The 22,357-nt window shown below is 44.6% G+C and overlaps 1 long non-coding RNA gene across 1 annotated transcript; it reads right to left on the bottom strand.

Annotated features, from left to right (window-relative positions):
* Positions 1 to 11,198: 11,198 nt before the first annotated feature.
* LOC146352799 (uncharacterized) lies at positions 11,199 to 22,357 on the bottom strand. Its single transcript, XR_014787858.1, has 3 exons — positions 22,264 to 22,357; positions 17,658 to 17,803; positions 11,199 to 12,069 (listed from the first exon to the last, which is right to left on the bottom strand). It is a non-coding gene; the product is annotated as an uncharacterized LOC146352799 (long non-coding RNA).

Raw genomic sequence — 22,357 nt, 5'->3', positions numbered from 1 at the left:
GGCAGCCCTTGAAACAGAGGACTGTCAGCTGTAAAAGAGGAGATGTAGTCACCTTATATCTGGGGTGGGCAGAAGGTAGATCGGGATTTACTGGTATATGTCTGGATGATTTGGAGAAGATCAGCAAGGATTTACAACTCCCAGCGTTTTTACAATATCGAAAATGAATAGCCTTTTTTCCCTCCTAAATTAGGCTGCTAAAATCAATAAAGCCTGGGGCAAAACAGAAATAGATTTGTGTGCAAGCTCCAGTTCTGGTACTGAAAACTAATTCCTGGGCCATGTCTGCCTTCCTGAGCCACTCTTTGGCACTTAACTCCCATTAGTGGACCTTGGGGTTCTAGTGAAAAACAAAGTAGATCCCAGAAGCCTAAAGCCAGCCCACCCCTGTTGTATATCCTACCAAGTGGGCTTGTCTCATTGTAACCTGGCAGATTATGGAAGCTGTTCAGCATAGCAGTTGGGCAGAACCAGTAAGATATTGAGCTTACTGCGGCCACGTGTAAACTAATACCTATACAGTGAAAATATGCTTCTGCTTCTATTTTATACTATTTCTTGAAATCCATATAAAAGTATATGATGGTACCATTTATTATGCCAAACTGGGGAGAGCAAAATGAAGTTATGGGGGCTACCTGGGGAGTTTACTTCCAAGGCGTAAAGAGCTTGCGTGCTTATTTTAATTTTATTGAAAATTTGTACGTGTATCTCTGAATACTGGGACTCAGGAGTAAGATTACTAGTTGCATTGATGCCGCCATGCTACACGAGCTACATTTATTTGTCTCTCCGGACCCATGTCCTGTATGCAAGGGCATTATGAGGCTCCAGCAAAGAAAGGATGTTACTTGCTGCAGATGTTAACAATCTAGCATTTTATAGCTGAAGCTGTAAAAACTGCTGCCTTTAGCTCTGCTAGTTCCATCAGGTGAATGTTAACCTGCATGTACATTTTGTTCGAGAGCAGGGCATATGCAAGCATTGTCTGTTGGAGATCAGACCAAAAGTAATACTTAACGATTGCTATTTCCTTATCTTCAATGACATGGCACCTATTTTCCATCTAAGAATCAGTCTGTAAGGGTGATGCAAGGTTTCCATGCTGCAAGGCCAAATGGCACCCTTCATTTGGACTTTAAAAAGTGGTTTTGTATTTTGGAGCTCAGACCCCCACCTCTGACTTGTACTTAGGTTCTTGGACTAGTTATTTTTCCAGTAGTCTCAGCTGTTTGCCTTCTGGGAAATGGGTGTTTTGTGACTGGCCATGCCCACCATGTCAGCTGTTTTATGAATGAGCAAGCCCCTCCAAGGCAGCCATTTTGTGAGAGTGTTCATGACACGTTCAAAATTCCAAATGTGCCCACTGACCCCAAAAGGGTAGGGATCCCTGCTCTAAGTAGAGAAAAACTTATTTTATATTGTTTTTCTCCCCTCCCCCCCACATGCCTCTCAGTCTTCTTACCCATCTCCTGCCATTTTTTCTCCCCTTCTCCTTTCACACTTCACTTGTACCCTGTCCCCAACTGCCAGTTTCTTTCATCTCTCCCTCCTGCTGCTTTTACATTTCCACCTATAACAGTTTCTCTCTCTTATCCTCTTCCCCTTTCTTCCTGGTTTTTAAAAATTATTATTAGAAATATCAGCCGTGCGCTCTAGCCTACACCCGCTGCCCACACAGCATGCATGGTGCAGTCATGGGACAGGGTAGTAAAGCAAAGAGGGATTGGCCAGTCTGCAGCATTGAGACCTCCATGAAGGTTGGCAGAGACCCACTGGTGAGTCCCGACCCACAGTTTGAGAAACACTGCACTACACCACTGGTCAGTGTTGATAGAGCTAATCACTTGTTTGGATGTGGGGTTTGCCTTGGCCCATTCCCCACTGTGCCCAAACAGGCGAGGTTGTTTTAGATATCTGGAACTCATCTTGATCAGTGGGCAGGATGATGATGATGATGATGATGATTATTGCATTGCATCCCACCAAAAAAACCAGACTTGAAGTGACTTATACCCACCAATCCAGAAATCCATAATTAACATAACAGGAAAAACCCAAAATCAATATCAACCAGAATCAGCACAATAATACAAATAAAATAAACACCATAAAAATATAATCTAAAAACAATACAAACTGTGTTTACAAAGACAAAATCTCTCCATTCCCCCCCCCTTCTCAAAGCCTAGAATGAACACCACAAAAGCAGCCCCACAACCATGGGGCCGTAACTAATATCCAGATGCCTGGGAAAGTAAGTACGCCCTTGTCTGGCACTGAAAAGAAGTCAGTGCTGGCCCCAGGCAAGCTTTCTTGCAGGGAGAGTATTCCATAAACCCGGGGGGGGGGGGGGGGGCTTTCGCAGAAAAGGCCCATTCTGGAACTACCACCCAGCCCAAACTTGGGGGCACACAGAATAGGTCCTTTGAAGCTGACCTCAGGGACTGGGCAGGTTCATATTGGCAGCGTCGAACCTCGAGGTATTGGGATCCTGAGCTATGCAGACAAGCATGCATACAGAGCTGGATCATGCCCTATTCTATAAAACAGAAATAAAATGCAGCAGAATCCAATATGATTTAAAATATATTCAGTGTTCACTGTAACATTTATGTCATGACAGTCATAGTATAGCAGTAAACTGTCCTGCAATGCCACTCATGGATTCATGATAGTTGTGTTCAGACATCCTTGTAGTCCGATATGCATATTGCACTAGTTTGCCGCCAAGGAAGTTTTAATCTGCATGTTCAGCAATGGAAAATATTAAAAGCCTGAATAGCTCCTCTTCTTGGTTATCTTAGTAATTTGATTTTGCCTGTGCCCAAGAGGATGCTTAACAACTGCCTCTCCCCGGAACCTTGGAAGTCGCCTTCCCTCTCTTTCATTGGCTACATTCCAATTGTCTACCTGTTTGTGCTCAAGCCCCCACTCAAGCAGATGGGTGTGTGTGTCACCAAATAGCCACTAGCCCTCAAAAGCCATGGAACAAACATCTTTCAGCTCTTAGTGTTCATTAAAGAGGCATGTTTAGCTATTAATTTTTGGACTAGAGCGAAGTTAATCTCGTTCCTTGAAGGCCATAAAAATATTCAACCTGTTTGTTCACTTGTGCTATATATGGCCCCAAACCAACTATGTCCCGGTGGCTGTTCTGTCAGCTCTCATATTGTCTAGGCGCTGTTAATTAACGCTGATCTGTAGCCTTCAGACAATACAGCTGGAGTATCACTGAAAGGCAGCCAAAATGCACTTTTATTCAATAATCCTATACTCTCTTACCCAGAAGTAGGACCCATTGAGTTCAGTGGGTCTTAATTTTGAGTACACATATGTGGAATTGCGTTGTTAGAGACAAGATCACCTCATGTCCAATTCATGTCAGCACTTGAAGGCATTGAGTTCTACTGTTGCCCTTCTAATTATGCTATCTGATGGGATTTTAAAATTTATTTATTTTTACAAACTCTCCATAAAAAAAAGGCAGAGGAAAAGGAAGTAGGCTTTTATCACAAGCCAGATGTTCCTTTGAGAACCTGCCATATAAACACTACTAAATTTAGCTCTCAGGTTACTTACCAGTTCTGTAAGTGAATGGAATTAAATGGGTAAGCTGAAGGTGCTAACTTTATTTATAGGAGAATGCCAGCAAATAATTTCTGCAATGTTAATCATAAAAAGGGAAGGGTAACCTTGCAAGGTTACAAGATAGACAGAGGTATTTTTTTGCTAGGGCTACAACCTTCAATCAGAAGATTAATTAAGGAAAGTGTTACAGCCCAAGCATTCCTACCTGGAAGTCAGTCCTATTGAGTTCAGTAAGAATTTCTTCCCAGAAAATGTACATAGGATTGCAGCCTTAGAAGGGGGCAAATTTTAAATGTGGAGGGTTAAAGAGTTAAGTGTACTTGTTTAAGGTAATTTTGGTTCTGGTGGGGGGGTTTATGTAATAGGGAATGAAAAAGAAAACACTTCCTTTTTTAATGATTGCTAACTTCTATTCAGTAGTGAGTTCTTATACTTCTTTCAGTATCTCAGAAAGGTACCCATCCTAAGACTTTGGTCATTGCAAATGTCTTCTGACTTACAGTACAATCCTATGCATGTCTATTCAGAAGTAAGACCCATTGAGTTCAATGGGCCTTACTCCTCAGTAAGTGCATATAAGATTGCTGTCATAATCAATCGATTGATCAGAAAGCAGATAATTAATTAACTAAAATTCATTAATCTGTTGGTCGCCCTTATTTTTATGCAAAACCTCCAGTTTTGATCATCACAAGGAGTCTGATCAAATATCTTGATGCCAATCTGGATAGTATCCCTGCTGTTTCACTAAGGCCAGAGCCTTGTGCGTTTGCCACCTTGCATGCCATTCATGAAGATGACAGTTGCTTTGGGTACCAGGTGCATCTGGTACACCTTGCATGCCATCCATGAAGATGACAGTTGCTTTGGGTACCAGGTGCATCTGGTACACCTTGCATGCCATTCATGAAGATGACAGTTGCTTTGGGTACCAGGTGCATCTGGTACACCTTGCATGCCATCCATGAAGATGACAGTTGCTTTGGGTACCAGGTGCATCTGGTACACCTTGCATGCCATTCATGAAGATGACAGTTGCTTTGGGTACCAGGTGCATCTGGTACACCTTGCATGCCATTCATGAAGATGACAGTTGCTTTGGGTACCAGGTGCATCTGGTACACCTTGCATGCCATCCATGAAGATGACAGTTGCTTTGGGTACCAGGTGCATCTGGTACACCTTGCATGCCATTCATGAAGATGACAGTTGCTTTGGGTACCAGGTGCATCTGGTACACCTTGCATGCCATCCATGAAGATGACAGTTGCTTTGGGTACCAGGTGCATCTGGTACACCTTGCATGCCATTCATGAAGATGACAGTTGCTTTGGGTACCAGGTGCATCTGGTACACCTTGCATGCCATTCATGAAGATGACAGTTGCTTTGGGTACCAGGTGCATCTGGTACACCTTGCATGCCATCCATGAAGATGACAGTTGCTTTGGGTACCAGGTGCATCTGGTACACCTTGCATGCCATCCATGAAGATGACAGTTGCTTTGGGTACCAGGTGCATCTGGTACACCTTGCATGCCATCCATGAAGATGACAGTTGCTTTGGGTACCAGGTGCATCTGGTACACCTTGCATGCCATCCATGAAGATGATAGTTGCTTTGGGTACCAGGTGCATCTGGTACACCTTGCATGCCATTCATGAAGATGACAGTTGCTTTGGGTACCAGGTGCATCTGGTACACCTTGCATGCCATCCATGAAGATGACAGTTGCTTTGGGTACCAGGTGCATCTGGTACACCTTGCATGCCATTCATGAAGATGACAGTTGCTTTGGGTACCAGGTGCATCTGGTACACCTTGCATGCCATCCATGAAGATGACAGTTGCTTTGGGTACCAGGTGCATCTGGTACACCTTGCATGCCATTCATGAAGATGACAGTTGCTTTGGGTACCAGGTGCATCTGGTACACCTTGCATGCCATCCATGAAGATGACAGTTGCTTTGGGTACCAGGTGCATCTGGTACACCTTGCATGCCATTCATGAAGATGACAGTTGCTTTGGGTACCAGGTGCATCTGGTACACCTTGCATGCCATCCATGAAGATGACAGTTGCTTTGGGTACCAGGTGCATCTGGTACACCTTGCATGCCATTCATGAAGATGACAGTTGCTTTGGGTACCAGGTGCATCTGGTACACCTTGCATGCCATCCATGAAGATGACAGTTGCTTTGGGTACCAGGTGCATCTGGTACACCTTGCATGCCATCCATGAAGATGACAGTTGCTTTGGGTACCAGGTGCATCTGGTACACCTTGCATGCCATCCATGAAGATGACAGTTGCTTTGGGTACCAGGTGCATCTGGTACACCTTGCATGCCATCCATGAAGATGACAGTTGCTTTGGGTACCAGGTGCATCTGGTACACCTTGCATGCCATTCATGAAGATGACAGTTGCTTTGGGTACCAGGTGCATCTGGTACACCTTGCATGCCATCCATGAAGATGACAGTTGCTTTGGGTACCAGGTGCATCTGGTACACCTTGCATGCCATTCATGAAGATGACAGTTGCTTTGGGTACCAGGTGCATCTGGTACACCTTGCATGCCATTCATGAAGATGACAGTTGCTTTGGGTACCAGGTGCATCTGGTACACCTTGCATGCCATCCATGAAGATGACAGTTGCTTTGGGTACCAGGTGCATCTGGTACACCTTGCATGCCATTCATGAAGATGACAGTTGCTTTGGGTACCAGGTGCATCTGGTACACCTTGCATGCCATCCATGAAGATGACAGTTGCTTTGGGTACCAGGTGCATCTGGTACACCTTGCATGCCATCCATGAAGATGACAGTTGCTTTGGGTACCAGGTGCATCTGGTACACCTTGCATGCCATCCATGAAGATGACAGTTGCTTTGGGTACCAGGTGCATCTGGTACACCTTGCATGCCATCCATGAAGATGACAGTTGCTTTGGGTACCAGGTGCATCTGGTACACCTTGCATGCCATTCATGAAGATGACAGTTGCTTTGGGTACCAGGTGCATCTGGTACACCTTGCATGCCATTCATGAAGATGACAGTTGCTTTGGGTACCAGGTGCATCTGGTACACCTTGCATGCCATTCATGAAGATGACAGTTGCTTTGGGTACCAGATGTTCTCTGCTATGGACACTATGATCTTTTATTGGTATACATGTAGCTTATGTCAAACTGTACATAGAGCAAGTGTTGAATGGTCATAGGATTGAAATCCTTCTGGTGACAATGTGTTTGGGGACAGCAGTTTCCAGGGAGAGAAGGGGTTGTTTATTTGCAAATAATACTTTATTATATATTTGGCAGGGATGCAATAAGGGCACAGGGGATGCAATCTAGAAATGATGTCTAGAAGTGATGTGAAGTGACCCTAGTATTGCCAGGATAGGTGTGGTGAGTCATGGAGTAGGATGGAAGCATTTGTCTTCAAAATTGCATTTCACTTTTCCTCTTACATTGCCTTCTGCATTTTCTCAGTATCGCTTTTTGGAGACCAGGAGGTGAGAGGTATGCCTGGACGATCCATTCACTAGATTTTCCACGGCGATTGTAAGATTTGGTGGATGAGTGATTTGGAGACAAAGGCACTGGGAGGAAAAAAAGGCGTCTGAAATACCTGTAATGCAGTGCTGCTGGGATGATATCAGCATGTCCCATAGGAACATATGAATTGCCTTGGTGGATCAGCTCAAGGCCAATCTAGGCCAATGAGCCATCACACCTTGTATAAGAAATTCCACATATTAACTCAGTGTTGTATTCCATTCCTTGCTGCTCCAACCAGAGTATTCACCTGTGTTCCTGTTTTTCAAGGCTTTGTCTCTGCTATATGGGAGAGCTTGCATAAGAGCAAAACATTCTTTTAATAATTCTTTCAACACTGAGGGCTTAAAAAATATTATTACGGCGATCTTGCAATAATATGGGCTGAAGTTCTTTATGGGCTGAGTCAGGGAAGCACGGCCCCAAGGACAATGGCTTCATTCAGGGAATATGAATATGATTGTGCAGGGTCAGTGGTGTAGTGGTAAATTCTGACGTGCAGGCACTCATCGTGACAGTCCCCATAGCATCGCCCCCAAGGAAAGTCCAAAAATGCAGGCACCTGTGTTGACCCTTATCAACACACCAGTCCTTGGAGTTTTCATCTCTGCCAAGAGCAGGTCTTTTGGAAAGCTAAGAGGTCTAAATTGCTCATCCAAGACCAAGCCACCCCAAAAGACTTTGCATTACAACAGGGAACGATATATCGTTGTTGGGAAAATTCATTTCCCCCTAGCCACTGTGAGAATTGGAGCTGAGCTCAGAGGGAGCAGGCAATTCCAAGAGGGGTGGCAAATGACAGCGGCGGCCCTACTAATAAAGAAGTGTTGGCGCTGCATCCCTGTGAGCCCTGCCCCGGCTACATCAGGGGTTCTCAGACTTTCTACCTGCAGGGCCCACTTCAGAGAGCTGAAAATGATTGTGGCCCACCGGTCCCAAAATGGTGACAGATGGCGGTAGGGTTTGGCATAATCAGTGGGCAATTGCTGGCATCATTATACTGGTATCTAGTCCCTCTTTGAAATTGCTAAATTCTTTGCCGTGGCTATTTCCTTTGCTGATTCAGAGACAGGTCTGGATTTCCATCATGGTGCCCATGGGCACAAATGTGCCCACTGACACCTCTCTTGGCACCTACCAGGCTCCCTTCCTCTCCTGAGGAAACTTTATTTTATATTGTTTCTCTCCTCCCCACCACATTCCTGTCAAAGTCTTCTTACCCACCTCCTGTCATTTCTTCTCCCCTCCTCCCTTCACACACAATATCACTTCATTGACTTTACTAGAGAAGGGGAAAAGGGGGCCCTGCTGAAAAATGACTTGAGGGTGAATAGGTCAGTATTTTGAGAGGGAAATGTAAATTTGATGGGAAAATGCTGTTGAAAAGACTAATTTTACAGCTGCCTACTCTCCACAAAGGCTTCTGCCTCTCCTTCCTTGGGTGAAAGATATGCCTCTTGGTTTCTTAAGAAGATCACACCAGGCCCTGATCTAACACTTTGTATCTTTTTTTCTCTCTATTTGAAACATTTTAAGGTTCCAGCTGTAGACTTGGAAGTGTGTTATCTCTTGTTCGAGACCATGCAATTCATAACATTATCCGGTAGCTTTGTAAAGTTAGAAGGTTGCTCCCCCCGCCCCCGCCCCCTGCCCCGAAGATGAGATCTGTGACCTGGTGAAAGAAAGACAGTTCAACTTGAAGCACTGGAAAGATGACAGGCACCCAGATGTGACACAAAGGCCTTTTCAAATGCAAAAGTGTTCTGAGCAAGAAGAATGGCTGAAATGGAATCGGGGTGTCTATCAAGATGGCAGATATTTCTCAGGGAAAGATCTGATGAAGTAACATTATGCTGAACTGACTTTGTCTAGGCTGACTGACCTGCAAACAGAATATCATACATCTGACAGTCTGCTCTGAAGGGAAAAACAACTTCATTGTGCCACTACTCTGTATTTTCCATTCCTGGTCTAGGACTGCAAGTGTGTAAAAGCTGGTCTTGATGCTCCAGTACAGGTCTTCTCATTTCACATCCTTGTTTGCAAGCTGCAAAGATGGACGCATGTTTTGTTGATGATTTGAAGAGGACATGAAACTCGCCCACTGTCTTCTAATGCTGAGCTGCAGCATGGTGCCAGAACATAGGGAGAATCACCTGGTTGCTTAGGCAACTCAGAGGCCCTTCTCTTTTGGAGTTGTGCTGCACCAGCATGCTGGGAAAACAAAATGGCACTAGCCATTGTGATTGCAAACAGCCACAGAAGAAACACATTTCAGGTACATTTAATTTGGGAAGGGGGAGGCATTCCACTCCCCACAAACCTGTTGTTTTGCCCTACCTATTTTCTTGAGCAGTACTTTAGCTCAGACTTGCTCTATGTTAATCACAGGGATTGGTATGACCAGGGCAAATTTCCTACCCCCTGGCCTCATTGTTTAGTACGTCTAATTGACCTGGTTCGCACATAATGTCAACCCAGAGTATGGTTTGACTATGGGTTGTTGCTGAATCGTGGCTTGTCGTTATATGCGAACCCTGCACTATGGCTTTTAGTATGGGTTGTTAACCACAAAGAACTTGGAGTTCACAACCCAACAACAAACCATGGGTTCTTTTCCTGGGTTTACTGTAATTATTAGATACAGTGTTTGAAAAGGGATCGCTAATGTCTAAGGGCCATTAAAGATCCTTATCATCTGATGTAGCATTGAAACACATTTCAAACAACTTATCCTTAATAGCCCTCCCCCTCCCTCCCCAAAGCTGTTGTCCTTTGCTGCCTCAAGAATCCCTCTTCTGACATTAGGGATGGATGAGAATTTTGTCCAGTTCATTTTGGATAAGCAAGTACCAACAAATTTCTCCACAAGTGGGACAGAAAGAACTTGAGATATTTTTAAAAAAATGTATGTGGGAGAAACGAAACCCACACTGACAGTTTCGTCCAACCAGGCTGAGTGCTTAGCTCTTAAAAGTCTGTGTTTGAATGAATCCCTGTATATTCAGACATCATTGTGGTGCTCATTTAGGGTTGCCACCTCTTTTTTTCTGACTGGGTCCTCATCTTTAGCAGCTACATGGCAGACTGAGAGAACATGGTCCTCTCCTTGCTGGAAGTAGCTGTACCTGTTAAATTTCGCTGGTGCACATGGGTGAGAATTTCATTTGGCTTCTTGTCTGGCAAGAACTTTCTATCATTCGCAAATTCTTTCATAAACAGGATGGACAGAACTTGAGGCTAAGAAATTCAAATGAGGGAGAAAGGAAAACTGACAGATTCATCTATCTCTATCTGACCCAACATTTGCAACCAAAAGCACAACTAATTAATTCATCAGATGGCAATTCTGCCTTCACAGAAGATATGGACAAACTCTGTCCATACTATATTTTCTATTTATTATGGACAAAGTTCCCCAAATATGAACTGTCCATGCAGATTAGACAGGTGGCAACCCTACGTATGAGCTATAATAAGCAAAAAATGAAAATTACACGTGCCACATTGGGTTGGAAGGAAGAAACTAGTTCCCTCTCCCTCTCTCTCTGTGCATTGCTTCACCACATCATAACAGTATCAGCAGTTAGTCCTCGCCTCATGGTGCTGCCAAATCTGTTTCATTTACATGTAGATGTGGATGACTAAGGGCACAATCCTATGCAGGTTTAGACAGAAAAAATGTCATACAACTCCCAGCATTCCCCAGCCAGCTGGGGAATGCTGGGAGTTGTAGGACTTTTTTCTGTCTAAACCTGCATAGGATTGTGCCCTAAAAGAGTCCAACCTTGTCTGTCTGTGAGGTTTTGCCAGCACGGAGCAAGCAAGGTAGGGCTGATAAAAAGAGCAATCTATCCTGATGAATTAGATACTCTGGATTCATTCAACAAATGTTAATATGGAGGATCACTTTTAGAAATAATTGCTAGGGCGGCTCCCATCACCAAAATGAACAAAATAATTTGCAAGGCCTTCCTTAAAGGCCTTCTGCCTGTTGAAAAACTCCTTTGATGGAAAAGAAGAGTCGTATAGAAATTCCATATAGATAACCAATTGTATTTCAGCTGTACTCCCCCAAACCAAAATGGAGTGAAAAGATCAAGCACAGTCTGAATCCTAGCTATTTTTCACTGTGTTGTTCCTAGCAGGAAGCATCCTTTAGTCTAGAAATCCATCATGTTTTTGATTAAGGATTATTTTATTTTGTAAAGGTGGAGTAATATTTTCTTTTGAGTGCAATGCTATCATGCTGATCATATAATTCCTAGAACAAAGCTAAGTGTTGCTGTCACGTGAAGAGTCTGAGACAAACCCACAAAGACAACAGTACTTGCATTTCAGACAGATACCTCCTAGGGGATGTCATCTCAGCTTTTAAAAAAAAATTAACTGTTTGCTGAATATATAAACCTGCCGCATACTGAGGGAGACCACTGGTCCAACTAGCCCAGTACCATATACTCCAGAGTGCCAGGCAGGAGCAATTCTTAGCACTCTTCTTTAACTGGGTAGGAAAGGGACTGAACCTGGGTTCTTGTGCATACAAAGCATATGCTCGTATTGTTGTTTTGTTTGTTTGCCTTTTCTCAACAGGTTTATCCTACACAGCAAAAAAAGACAGGTAGAAATACATGGCTACAATCAACAGATGAATCAGAAATCTTACCAAACGGTGCTGCTTTGGGGTATTAAGGTGTTTATAATGATGGAGAGGCTGTGCTCCACACACTTCTCCCCTCCCCCAGCATGCTTGGCAAGGAGGAGTTCAGAAGTGTTCCCTTCAGTTTTCTATTCAATGCAGCTTGTTGTGTTGTGAAAACTCTGTAAGCCTTTCCTTAATTGCTTGGGAAATGGATGGGCTGCCTTCTGAAGTTGGTTCTTTTAAATTTGCTTCTGCTTTCCACAGCCATCTCTGTTTTGAGGGTGAAAGGGAGAAGGCAACATTCTCAGTGAGATTTAGAGGCGTAGTAATGCATGTACACAAGAGTACATTGCAAGAAAAGAAAAGTATATTTCGGCCTGTGAAGCTGCTCATATTAGCCACTCTCAGTCCTTTTAGAAGTAGAACTTTTGAAAGTGCACATTGAGCCCATGTGGGATGTGGAGGAACTTAAGACTAGCAAAAACTAGATTTAAATCCCCACACAGCCAGGCAGCTCACAGGGTGATCTTGGGACAGTCACCAGTTCTTAGCCCAACATACCTGACAGGGCTGTTGTGAGGATGGGGTGGTGAGGAAGCCATGAATGCTGGATGGAGCTGCTCAAGAGTAAAGGCAGACTAAAGTATATATACAATAAATAACTATTGGACTGGTTCAACACTTCAGAAGCAATTAAAATTTACCACTTTTGCTTGCCCAGCCCTGTTCATTTTATGAGACTGCACCAATGAAAATAATTGAATTATTTTGTGCAATTAAGGGTGCAGTCCTCTGCATGTTTAGACAGAAAAAAAAGTCCTGCAACTCCCAGCATGCCCAAACCAGAAGCTAGACTTCTTAAGGGAACTATCTTAAAACATCATCTTTTGATTCTGGAGCAAACATACTTATTGACACTGCCTCTGCCTTTGATTTGCATGTGTTTGCTTTCTTTGATCACTGATGGATTGCAGCTCACACCATTATGTGTACAGTAATCTGATAAAACCCAAAGATTCCCTGTGGGTCAAGCTGAACAGAGTTATTTTTTCAAGACCAAACTAGAAGAAGAAGAAGTAATAATAAAGGTACAAGAGAATCTATTTGCTGTTTGTCTTGCAGGGTGGTGTGATGGTCAATATTAAAGCTACAACTGGAAAAGACACTGAAGGAAAAGATTATGCACTAAGAAATGAGCCCCTTGCATTCAACATAGAAGAAATCATCACTGAGAAAGAAATACTCTTCTTCATTGGTAATTTGAAATTAATTAAAGATGTGATACCCTGAACCCTAATTTGAGAAATTTCAGTGATCATAGCAATGACCTGACTTCCCCTAAATTCCTGCAGGCCCAGTTCACATGTAATGAGAAGCTACAGTGAGTGAATTTTATCTGCAGGGCCTTTTGTTGTGACAGCAGCCACCTTTTTGAATATTCAGGGCATGGGAGGGGTGTGCTGTAGCTTCTCATTATGTGCAAACCTGGCAAGGGTGGCTTGTTGGGGTGGTCTGGGAAGCTATGGCATGCCTCTGCTGCACCCGGGATATTCAAAATGTCAGCCACCGCTGCATTGAGGAATTCCAGGGGGAAATTCACCCGCAGTAGCTTCTTATTGTGTGAAGCAGGTCACTGACTCCCATCGTTTTGACCCCTGATTCCAGATTAGTGGCAACTCAAAGTTGTGCAGACCCACCCCTCCCTGAATGTGGGTAAGCTTCTCCAACGGTCATTTTGACTTCCCTTGAAACTTCTTCAGATGTTTGCGTGAGCAGAACCTTCCATATTTGCCTCAGATTTCACTTTAGGATAATGTTGGTGGCAACTCTAAAACCAGTGCTGTATTACTTAGCAGTATATATAGTAAAATAACTGCAACCGGTACTATGGATTGTGCTCTTCTGGCTCCAATCATCTTCCTTTAACTATGAACATAGGAAGCTTCCTTATATAGAGTCAGGCTGTTGGACCATCTAACTCAGCAGTGACTGACAGTGGCTTTCCAGGGTCTCAGTCAGGAAACTTTCCCAGTCCCACCTGGAGATACCAGGACTTGAGCCTGGAATGTTTTGTATGCAAAGCATGTGTCTTCAACCGCACCTGAAGGCAGCAGGCTAGTTTATGGGTAGCTAGCCGGGCAGGCTGCATGGCACACAACCCTCTCCTCCAACACCTTGCTGCTGCCACCTCCCACCAGCTGCTGCCTGAGGCAACTGCCTCACTCTGCCTAATGGTAGAGCCAGACCTGTTCTCTACCACTGAGCTACAGCCCCTCCCATTGACTGCCGTCTGGGGCTGTGCCTCTTCTTTAAAGAAACAGATAAGGAGTAATGTTAAATAAAGGTGGAACACGTACAGACTATGCCTTTCCCTCTTCCACTGAGCAACTGCAGCATCTCAGTCTCCACATACTTAGAACTGCAGAAGAGAAGTTCTCTGCAGGGCATTTGTTGTCCTTGCGCAGAGGTCTGAACCACTGCAGCTCTTTTTAAAAATTACTGCCCACCACTATCAGTATTGACAGTTTGATGAGAATATAGTCCCAAATGTTTTTTGAAGCTTTCAAGCTGATAGCTCAGCCTTCCTGAAACTGATACCTCCAGATAGACTACAACTCCCAGCATCCTCAGCGAGCATAGCCAATGACCACTGTAGTCCAACACATCTGGAGGGCACCAGGTTGAGGAAGGCTGTTGCATCTTAGGCTAGTACTCTTGGGCCACTGACAAACCTTTTGCTGAAACTTTGCACCTGACTGTAACTGCTCACTTTCACGACTATGGTGAGACGTACTGTATTTGTGTTGAACTTATCAGTTATTTCTAAATTTGAATCTCTACATATAAATTAGCATATGCAAATGTTATGCAAATCACCATCGTCTTTTGTTCTCTTTTTTGGGCAATTCATAAGAGGCCGCCCTACTCACAACAGTATCTAGTAGGTAGCTACCTGCTGTAGTTACAGGGTTTGAATCTATAGTGTGAGAAAGAACCTTGATGGCAGCAGGGAAACTATGGCATTGAGAGCAAGGTTTTTGTTTGCATAGTGGTAAAAAAACAGGTTGGACCATCAAATCAACATATATGATGCCACAAACTTCTCTGAAATTTCCTTCCATTTCTAAAAGTGAAGTTCCATGGATATTCTCCAATGTGTAGGTTGAATTATTACTTAAAACTTTATAGAGCATTTGGAAGGCTATGTCTGCAACAACTGGGCTAGAAATGTTATGCTTTTTAGGTAAGGGGGAAGGGAATACAAACAGATAAGGATTACTTTGAATCTGAATCCACTGTGTGTCGAGAAATACAATGTGCCCTGACCTGAACATAGTACAAAGATCAGGAATAGGCAGTCTCTAGGATCCCCCTGGACAATTAAGCATAACAGAGACCTCTATTTTGCTGAACTTTTGTTCCACAGTTTGTTTAGAATATTTTTATTTATTCATTTATTTAAAACATTACTATTAGCATGCACGCGCATGCACACACACACACACACACCTCTAAAGCATCATACTAAAATAAAACAGCAGTCTAAATCTTCCAGCGACCAAAAACCAGCATTGGTTCCTTCTGTTATCTATCCAAAGGGCATTCTAAACAAAGGAGCTTTACATAAATACCTGAAAAGCTAAAGCTAAGAGAACGAACACAAATTAATCTCTTGGAGGAAGTTGCCCCATACAACCAGATCAATGATGGCTCTGGGTTTCTGAGGGCCCTTGGGCAAGACACCCTCAGTGGGTCCCCTCTCTCACTGTGCCTACCTACTCACCATCCTTGTCACCAGCTGCTATTGCTCCTCATCCTCTTTCCCATCATTGCTGCCGCTTGCTTGAGAGACAGAGAGCCAGGGAGCAAGGAGGCCGTGGCATCTGCTGCTCCTCCTTCTCACCACCCCTGTTGTCTGGCCTGTTGTCTGAGAGGCAGGTGAACAAGCAGGTTGCAATGGTAAGGAGGAGTAACTCCAGCAATCATGCATGCCCTTGATGCCAGCCCTGAACCAGATCAACTACCAAAGCCTGGTTCCTTAGAGATGACAGCCTTAGTTCCCAAATTGAAGGGACTTGGAGCTGGGCTCTCAAAAATGGCCTTAGGAGACAAGTTGGTAGGGGGAGAGGAACTCTCTAAGGTTCTGTCAAAGATGAGTCCAAGCGCCTTGAGATGTCTGACAGCTCCGATTCTGAATCAGAGTTGGAGCAGCTAGATCAGGTGCTGGGGGAGGGACCCTCCCTAGTGAGCCAAGATGCTGGGAAGGATTCCTTTGAAGACCTTGACAAACAGATGGCCCAGGCTAAGCCCCTGCCTCCTCCCTTCACCATGAGAACTCAAGTTTCCGAGGAGGAAGAGGGGCATGACTTGAGAGATGCTAGGGTGCATTGCAAAGCAGGAAAAGTTAGAGGCAGGGCTAGATGCTCCACCAGGATAGCCACTCTTGGAAGCCAACGTATGAGGAAGCCACGCTAAAGGAGGGGCATCACTGCGCAGCAAGCGTGGCCGTGAGGTTCATGCTCAAAGTGTTGGCAAACTCACTGTCCTCCAGTTGTCTCCTCGAATTAGGGATTACAGATTAGCTGTTTAGGGGCCTAAGGCAGTCTGAGAGTTTCCTGGAATCTGCGTATGTAAAGAGGCTAGTTTCTAGCAAAATAAAGTAGTATTAGCCTGAAGCTTTGTCTCCTTGTGGTGGTGATGGTGAAGGGGGAAGGACAATCCATTTCTGACAGGTACATCGTTCTGATGTATGCTGTTGTAAGATGGCTGACTGTAGCTTGAGCCTCTAGGCCTCAATTGCCTTTAATATTCAAATAAATGCTCCCAGTCATTCTTTAGATATGGTGCCTATTATTACAGAAGTCTCTATTACAACAGAAAGGTGAAACCCAGCACCTTAAACTGGGCCCGGAAGCTCAGCTGTGGCCTGTACACAGGCTGAATATGTTCTCATCTGTCTGCCTGCACCCACCAACAAGTGAGCAGTTATGGTCAATGGTTACTCAAGCACAGTGTGGGGCATATAAATGGATGGCATCCTGCATTAAACCAAAGCAAATCTAGCTGTTGCATTAGCTATCATGAATCATTGCTAATGCAAGCTGTATCACAATGGTTAGGTTGAATTACCAGACGTTTTCCCTTCAGGAGTGAGGATAAATTTGCCCACTGCAATCTACTCTGATATCTCTGATGAATCAGATCTCTCTTCCCCCTTCAGGGCCTCCTGGTTCGCAAAGTACTCCCACCCTCGCTTTCTAAAGAAAGATGATGATGATAACAGGATTGGTTCATAAGCATCTTCACAATAAAATGCGTTTTGTTACTATGAAGGGCTGATAAACAGCAAGTCCCTGCAGAGATCAGTGCCTATATTATGTTAGATCCTAAGCTCCATTCTAAAACACTGGCAACCAATATTAACTCTAGATCCTTCCATTTGGAAGTCTACAGGACGATGTACTAGAAAGGATTTCAGAATGGAAAAGTGCTGATGCGGGAAAGAGAATTTCAGCCTTCTTGTTATTAATCATCCAAGATGCGAGCCGAGGAGAGAAAGCAGCTATCCGCTCGATGGTGGTGGGGTGCTACGATTAGCTGGAGCTTAATAGGGACCGGGGGGAAATTCATTTGTTTTGCATTTTTATTATGAGCCAGCCTAATTCACACCTCCTGAACTACTACACAAACTAGAATGAAATTATCCTTCAGGTTTTGCACTTCCCTGAATTTTGTGATGCATTCCTCTGATCAAAAAATGCATACAAAAATGCTCACATTAGGGAAAATTGCATACAAAAGATATTATGCAAGGGAAAATATTGTGCAAATACTGCACATATTAGGCCCTGACTTACCTGCTTGTTGTTTCGTGGCTAGCCATGCCTCCCTTTGCAGCCATTTCTGACTAGCAGAGCATCCTACAGCAGCCATTTTGTGGTGGCACCCACGCCACTTCATCAAATCTTCAGATGTGCCCATCATCCTGACAAAGCCGAGATCCCTGTATTAGGGGGAAATGGATACAAAAATGCACTTGAATTTTCAGGCGTACAGAAATGTGAACAAAAGTATGTACATATTTTTGTGCAGGCCTTTAAAAAAAATAATCACAAACTGATGCGGAAATAAGACAGAACAAACCTGTGCTTCAAAAATGTGAATGCTATGGAACGTGAAACAGACTGATTTGTCTATCCCTAGTACTTAAACCAGAAGTCCCCATGGCCTGTGCTTTGGTGGCATTGTGGAGAGCCATACGAGGCGGCTCTCATCTGTCTCTCAGGGCACAGCTACATCTGTGTTTGCTTTCTAATGCTAAGGTGCAGCTGGGGAGCATTTGAAGGGGAGAATTAGAGAGTAGGAAGGGATAGCTACCTCTTTCCCTGCCTTTCCTGCCAGTGCTCCCTTGCAAATCACCCCCGCTTGGCTCTTTAAACTCCGTTTTCCCTACGAAAACCTTGAATCTGAAATAAGCTCAACTAGGGGAGGAGGAGATTTGCACAGGGGAGCTGACAGGTGTGGGAGCCCCCCCTAGAGTGGCCATTTATGAATCGCCAAAAACACCATTTTGCATAGAATGTGTGTATGCTAACTTATATGTACAGATGCAAATTTAGAAAGAATTATTGCAACTTAAATAGAAATACAGTGCATCTCACCGTAGTATGGAACACCGTGACAAGGTGACCTGTGTGCCTGCCTATTCAGGTGCTAGTTGCTGATGGATAACAATCCTTTATATTTAAACCAGAACTGAACAGGGCAGTCCTCAAATAGAGGGCATCTTCAATTAGAGGACAGTCCTTAGGCAGCCCTTCAAAGAGAGCACGTGAAGGAACCTGCAGGTTTTCACATCAAAGAATAAGATAATACTTTAGCAAATTAATTACTAATGCTAAATGCATAACCACTGGGCGGGGGGGTGAGCCCAGGGGGCATGTTGTGGGAGGAGCATGGCCACCAGGTATGATCTTACTGTCCCCTGCTGGGAGAAACTCTGCAGACACTTTTCTCTACCCCCTGAAGAAGGCCTCAAAATAAGGGACAGGCTGACATGCATTGGGCTTCTTGTCAGTAAACCTGTTTTGCATCCTGAAAACATGTTTCTCTCCTTTGTGACCTACCTTGGATACTCACCTCCTTCTGCTTTTACATGTGCCCACAGGCCTGAAAAAGTTCCCGCACCTGCACTTAAGGGTTTCACACAAACCCCTCCCCATGGGCTATCCCTGTCCAACCTCCTCTGGAGAGGTTTGTGGGACTGCACTGGCTATCCTCAGAAATGTGCACTGCCTCCCTACACCCCAGGCAAATGTCCATTGCAGGTTTGTGAGACGGAGTTCTCTGCATGTACAAATGTACTCGTGGAGAGCTCCTAAACACATGGAGGCCCCCTGCCCAACTGGGGTCCCTCCTCAAGTGTAGGAGCTCTCTGTGCATAGCCATGGAGAACTCCCTCCCAAGAAGGCCCAACGGGCCTAGTTCCAGCAAAGGGTGGGGCCTGCATGCCCATTCTGCACATTCACTGAAAGCATGGAGGGGTTTGTATGAACCCCTCATATAATGTTCTTTTTATAAGGCCCCGATTACGCATTCCCAGTGAACAAGCCAGCCAAACTCCCAACAACAGAGAGCCATATATGTTCTCAGTGTGTGTGCAGGTTAGAGTTTACAGCAACGATGTCCATGTTTACTAGGTAGACTCAGGAACAGCAGTTGTTAGAATCTGGGCAGAGAGAGACACATGCATGCACACACACAGATGCTAGCTAGACTTACCTGGAAATTTGGGTTGCAGCTTTGTGGAGGGTTTTCCCAAATTGCTGCATGGGGATCTGGTGTCAGCTTTTAGAATTCTACTCAGTGGCAATAAGCGTTGCTTGTATTTTTGTAAATCAGCCTTTCCCAACCTGGCGCTCTCCAGATGTGTTGGACTGCAATTCCCATGATCCCCAGCCAGCATGGCCAATGGCCAGGTTGGGGAAGGCTGTTATAAATAAAGCAAATAGTATAGGCATCGTAAGTCCCTGGTGCTCTCTCATCCAAAGGAAATTGAACCCGCTGGAGCAGCCCTGCCCCTGGAACGTCTCAGTGCTCGGGGAAGTGGGGCGTGTGTAACGGTATAGGCCAGGCACAGAGCGAAGAATCGCCTTTGATTGAAACCAGACCAGGAAATAGCTGGAGGAGCAGATGCTCATGAACATCTGTTCTGCGGCTTTAAAAATCAAATAAGGGCAAGTGTCATTTTAATGTTGCTTTCCCCCGGTTTTGTTGATTTATCATAACGTTCCTTGTTAAAATGTATGGGTTGGCTGCTGAGCCTCTCTGTCTGCGACTGCATGAGAGAGTGATACTCAGGTGTAGGAAGAGGAAGTGGGATGGTTTTATTTCAGTTCAGGCCGGACTCACTGTAGCCCATGGTCCATTCACCCGGCTGGATCCAGGATCTGCCTTCCGTAAGATGGACCTTCCTCAAGAGGAAGGGCTCTGCTCATGAAAGTTCTCACCATTTGATTTTGGGGGATCCCCCCCCCCAGCACCACAGCTCACCACATTCAGCAGGGGCTCCTGACTATTATGGGCCTGGGAGGGGGGATGATTTTTCTTCATGGTGGATCCCTTCGTTACAATAGTCCCCCCCCCAAAAAAAAGAATTACTGATAGGCTGCCACCAGTCAGAATGAACCTCCTGACACACCCTCATCTGTCCAGCCGCTTGGGGAGTTTCTGAGCCCTATTGCCATGGTCTCCTCCCTTCAGCCCAGCTCTAGGAAAAAATAAAAAGAAAGGTGCTTTGGATTTTCTTCCCCAAAGCCCAGAAACACAGAAATTTATAAAACCCTTTAAAAAATCCTAGAAACACAAGCAGTAGCTTTGGAACTATGCAGACCTTTGCATGGGGAATAGTTTAGTGAGAATTCTCTTTTTAAAACAACACAGACAAATGTTCACATATAAAAAAGGAGTGTATTTGGGGGGAAATAAGGGGGAAAAAACAAAGGGAAAGCAGCAATCGTTCATTCACACTCTCACACACAGAATCCCAAGTAAAATCAGTAAAGCCTATCTACATTTTACATTTTGCCCACTTGAGTAGAGTCTGCAATTCCAGAGCATATGCAGAGTTCATCATCGAGAGGATGGTCTACAAGAGAGCAACTTGGCCGCTGGCTAGATGGTACATGGAAAGCCCTAGAAGGAATGGGCTAGCCCTTACTTTCATGAGGATCTGAGTTCAGTAAAAGCCAGCCCCTTAGCAGAGGCTGATTGTGGTATTGTCCAATAATGCAATAGCCACCATTTCTGATGTAAGTGGTCTGGCTAGCAAATCTGAACATTACTTTGTGGCTGGACCCACCTTCCTAATGGCCTGAACTTACAACTCAAAGTGCTCAGCTGGTTTGAACCAGTTAACCTATTCAAAAAAAGACCTTAAGGTTTTGGTTGCATTTTTGAGGACAAAAAAGCGAGACAAGGTGAGGGTGCTAGCTTACCAGATGCTCTAGTGGACAGTGTCGAGTTATATCAAAAGTAGGGGTTTGTTGCACTCTGTGTAGCATTTTCAGGGGGCTGGAGAGAAGGAGGGGGTGGTAAAGTCCACTTCCACCAGTGCAGTTGATCCAGCTTCAATCTGGATCCAACCCACCATATTTACAATCATAAATTATTTTGCTAATAAGCTAGTTGAATTAGTACATCCACACTTTAAAATAAATTGGTTGTCGATCGTTCCCATGAAAGAACACAGTTACTATAGTGGGCCGGTTTTCACCTTCTAGCCTTGCCCAGGCCAGAGTTGCTTGTGGAGCTGAGAGTTGGCAGGCAGGCAGGCAGGCTAGACAGGTTCTTCTTCCTTTAAGGCTTCAGCTGTTGGGGGAAGAGGAGCCATCTTAGCAAGTGTCTGCCTCTCCCAGCTCACCAAAAGAGCTCTGGCCCTGCACTGAGTTACTTTTGCAATGCTGGTGTTGAAGCGCTGCTCTGTATAGCATCCTGGCACAGTTTTACATCCATTGAAAAGAAGTGGGATGGTTTTCAGTTCATCTGGAAAAAAAGTGGGAGGACATCTCAGCCCATCCCACCCCACTTGGATCCTGGGGGTATATATAAGCCATTCTTCCTCTCAGCAGGTGCCATGGCAAGGAGAGGGGCTTAGGCCCTTCAGAATCAGAGCACTGCAGAGGACGTGAGATTGAAGGGAGAAGATCAGGCAAGTGCTCACTGTTAAAATTCTTGGTTGGTGTGCGTGTGCATGCATGCACACACACGTGTGTGTATTCCATATATAGCAGTCACTTAGATAATCACCCCCTCTGAGATAAACGGAAGCTGGGGTGGGGATGGGATGGGAATAAAGGGCAGGAGGAAAAGGTTAAAAGCAACTTGTGTGCCACAGTCCTGATCGTGATTCCATCCCTACCCACCCTGCTGGCTGCTGTTTATAATTAAAAAGAAGATACGCACCACATGAAACCGCAGTTTTAACGTCGCATTGCCAACCCTGAGCAGTTGCATATCCAGTCACTGCTGATGCCGACCTCCTCCACTGGGGAAAGTT

The sequence above is a fragment of the Heloderma suspectum genome, chromosome 2 (genome assembly GCF_057233095.1).
Source record: "Heloderma suspectum isolate Gila_16-S chromosome 2, 16-S_ref, whole genome shotgun sequence".
In the NCBI taxonomy this organism is placed as follows: Eukaryota; Metazoa; Chordata; class Lepidosauria; order Squamata; family Helodermatidae; genus Heloderma; species Heloderma suspectum.
The sequence above is the reverse complement of the archived record's forward strand: the minus strand, read 5'-3'. Positions and strand labels throughout refer to the sequence as shown.